Source organism: Sinocyclocheilus anshuiensis, unplaced genomic scaffold, assembly GCF_001515605.1.
Source record: "Sinocyclocheilus anshuiensis isolate Anshui unplaced genomic scaffold, SAMN03320099.WGS_v1.1 scaffold222, whole genome shotgun sequence".
Lineage (NCBI taxonomy): Eukaryota > Metazoa > Chordata > Actinopteri > Cypriniformes > Cyprinidae > Sinocyclocheilus > Sinocyclocheilus anshuiensis.
The window spans coordinates 45,727-49,542 of NW_015542408.1; the positions used below are offsets into that span (position 1 = coordinate 45,727).

Here is a 3,816-nt window from a genome sequence, read left to right on the forward strand (position 1 = left end):
TATAATATAAAACAAATTAAAGTTTAGTTTATGTAAAATAAATGTTTAACTAAAATGACTAAGACTAAAACATAATATAAATTGATATATATCAGGAAATATAAAATAAAGCTAAACATAAATATCTAAAAATAATAATAAAAATTACTAAAGCACATAGCAAAATGACTAAAACCTAAACTAAGATTAAAACTAAAATTCAAAAAATTCTAATTCAAAATATTTATTAAAAAACATAAAAGTATAACAATGAAATAACACTGGGTGTATCATGTTGAAATGAAAATATATGATAAATAAAATTAATAGCAATCAATCAGACCTACAGTATAATATTTCTTAATAATATCAGTTTTAAAAACTCTGGGGAAAATAAAGTGGCTGGAGTAGTTTTACAGCATGATAAAAACAGGTGTTTGCTTCCAGACAGCTTGATTATAATTGAAGTTATCAAGATTTGTGTGTTAGTTTTGTTTTGCATCTGTCTAGCCTGATTATGTTGTTGTTGTTTTGAAATGTATATGGTGAGGATGATCTCCTGCCTCACCAACCATGGCATTAACCATTCCTGGTTTAAGACCAACAGGTTTAAGGGGCCAGTGAGGAGCCAGATCATCCACCAGCACAGAAAATTACTTCCTTAACTCCTGCAGTGTCCCCCTACTGCGCCTAGCAGGAGAGAGCCCGTCTTTTCCTAAAGCCTCACCTCATGGAGTGGGCTTGCCGAGATGTCTTCACTAAAACTCAGCCCTGCACCAAAAGACAACAAAAAGTAGCTTGATTTTAATAAAAAAAGCGCCTACACCCCCCTCCTTCCCAAAAGTTCTCTGCTTCATGCCAAGTTCACAGAAAAACTGTTTACAGAGCAGTGAAGCTCACATGAATAACACCATAATCTCCAGACGCTCTACCAGAAAATCCTGCTGCACTCAGTCTTCAAAGACACGGCCATCAGCTCCAAAACAAGTAGAACGAGTAAAAACAAATAGGTAAAGAGGTCACTCCACCACCTGGGACAGATGAATGCAGCTAATGAAGGACATTTCCCCTCGGATAAAACACCATGTGCCCTGCGGTAACACTGCCCGGCCGTGTATGAAGATGAATGCTGACAACTACAAACTTTCTTTTCACACATAGTGAGACTATAATTGAGTTAATGTAGGCAGGTAAAATACACATAGCATTGCCATACGCAAACCTTTACCATGAGTCAGTGAATAAGAGTATTTTCACAGAGATAGGTGGAATTGTGGGCAGGTTTTGCAATGTAGGACAAAGGATAATATAACATTATGTCTTGATTCATTTCTGAAACGTCATGTTAGAGTGATGCTTTGTAGTCTGGTAAATCCCAACAAGGACATGGATATTTAAGGTATGCGTTTTTACATAGACAAAAGCAAACTGTACAAGCCCAGTTCTAGCCATGACTCAGCAAGAGCAAAGCTCCATGTTATTCGCATACCTATACAAAGCATCAAAAACATTGCTGCCGCCACCACCTCCACATGCTTTTCACAGCAGTTTCAGTTTCACCATCCCCTGAGGAACTGAACACCTCTTACAAACATTTACCATGCTAACCAGTTTCTGCCAAAGCACCATGGTTACTAGTTATTGCAATTACAAAAAAAAATCTGCAACCGCTTTCATTAAAGAGCCGTGAATTAGCTTGACAAGCACAATTGTCTTTACCCTGTTGCATTTCCAACTGAAACTGAGGTGGGACCTTTCAAACGGTGCCTTTCCTTTTAAATTAATGAATTGATAGCAAATGTTTGATTGGACACAAATCTATGCAGTGCAGCATGAGTCATCAAAATTTTAAGCTCCATTTTTCAACTAAAACTGAACTGAAGACTGCTTTAAAACTAACACTAAAAAATTACTCTAATTCTGATTTCATAGGTTTGGGGGGGAATAAACGTTATCATAAAATGATGAGAAGATGCTAAAACCATCTCATATTATTTCAAGAAAGTCCCATATTGAGCAACTTCTGTATTGTTTGTTGAAAACTGTGTTAAAATAAGTGACTGCAGATTCTTTAAAATCACTGGTGAACCCTTCAAAAAGTGGGGGCATAGGCCTACATGTATCCAACTAAAATGTTACAACAATACATAACCATGCATTATGAAAATGTAGCAGATTGCAGAGAGTGGAACAACAAAAACGTACTGAGAGTTATTTTTATAGGCCTAATTAAAACTACTTTCACCAGCACTAAGCATTTAAGAATATTAAAGATTTGCGTATCACAACAGTGTACTGTATACTGATATGATCGTTTCCTTTCATTATCAACTCAATCTATATGCTGATCACACAACAATAGTCTACTGTGATGTAATCAAATGAGTAAAACAGGCTTCAACACGTAACAATGGCACCAAAACAACTAGAAAAGTCTCCTTATCACATCAACTTCACATAAAAACTTATTCGATCTGCATATTCTGACATTTGATAACTTTCTGCCACGTATTACATATATCCTGCTACCTATGTAAACAAAGCACACGCGCTTACAACAACCTGTTGCAACACTGAGAGACGCATAGTTTCACGGTAACTAATGTAACTTAAACATTTAACCCTGAATATATATCTGTGACAATATTAAAAAGATTATTAGGCAAATTAAGTCGACAGTGTTGTGTTTAACCCAGCGACGAGCCCAAAAAAAACAAGTGCACGGGAATATTTACATACCGATATCGTGTTGTTGAGTCTAAGCAGACTGTAGCTCTCACTCGCTCCCGGTGAATCTGGTCTAATGCCCCACCTTACTCGCAGCTGATTGGACAGTGAAAGCAGCGCTGTTCGAAGCCACACCTTATTGTCACATGATTGGACAGTTAAAGCAGCGCTGTTCGAAGCCACACCTTATTGTCACATGATTGGACAGTTAAAGCAGCGCTGTTCGAAGCCACACCTTATTGTCACATGATTGGACAGTTAAAGCAGCGCTGTTCGAAGCCACACCTTATTGTCACATGATTGGACAGTTAAAGCTGTGTGTGTGCGTGTGTGTGTGTGTTTTAATCTCTGTTTCATGAAAAAAAAAATAGAATTTAAAAGGGCCATTTTGTGTCTACCCCATGGGCTTTCTTAGTGTGAACGACTGAAAACAGGCATGTCGTGGACGCTGTTCGAAGCCACACCTTATTGTCACATGATTGGACAGTTAAAGCAGCGCTGCTTCAAATGTCCAATCAGATGCTAACTTAACTAGGTGGAGTACTAAAGAAAGTTACCCCAAAACGCATCACACCAGAGAATAAAAAGTGCGTCTAATTAAAGGTTTTAAATATTATATTATATTATATTATATTATATTATATTATATTTATGTAATGAACTACTGGATCTTTTTGGTGGCTTTTCTAAGTGAACGACTGAAAACAGGCATGTCGTGGATTTACATGCATTAATGTATTTAACTTCTAATTAACGCATTGTTTTCACACGTTACGCCATCTGTTGGATGTAAATTCTTGTTTAGGTTTTGTGTTGTGGCATGTCTGTGTGTGGCAGCTTTTCTATTTTTGATATTTCTGCACAGTAATTCCGATGTAGGAATTATAAAATAAAACATATATTATTTCAAAGTTAAGATGCATGACTTTTAAATAATTCTGAATGAAGTGAGTGAGCGAGGTAGCCTATAAGTGACATAGTTTATGTTAAACATAAATATCTCCTACAGGGGGCGCCAAAGTTCGTATAAAGCCTGACATTAGCTATAACTTTAGATGAACTGTACGAGCCACGTTTTTTTTTTTTTTTTTTCAATTTAATTAACTTATT

The 3,816-nt window shown here is 36.4% G+C and overlaps 1 protein-coding gene across 2 annotated transcripts in view; it reads right to left on the minus strand.

Moving 5' to 3' along the window:
• LOC107693106 (stonin-2-like) overlaps positions 1 to 2,779 on the minus strand; it is a 26,229-nt gene extending 23,450 nt beyond the window's left edge. Inside the window, exon 1 of one of the 2 annotated variants that reach the window (XM_016492351.1) lies at positions 2,719 to 2,779. The gene's annotated coding sequence lies outside the window, so the exon portion shown is untranslated. Of the gene's footprint in view, positions 1 to 879; positions 900 to 2,718 lie in introns of those variants that run through there. The other variant, XM_016492352.1, reaches the window with a different exon arrangement.
• Between the last annotated feature and the right edge of the window lie 1,037 nt (positions 2,780 to 3,816).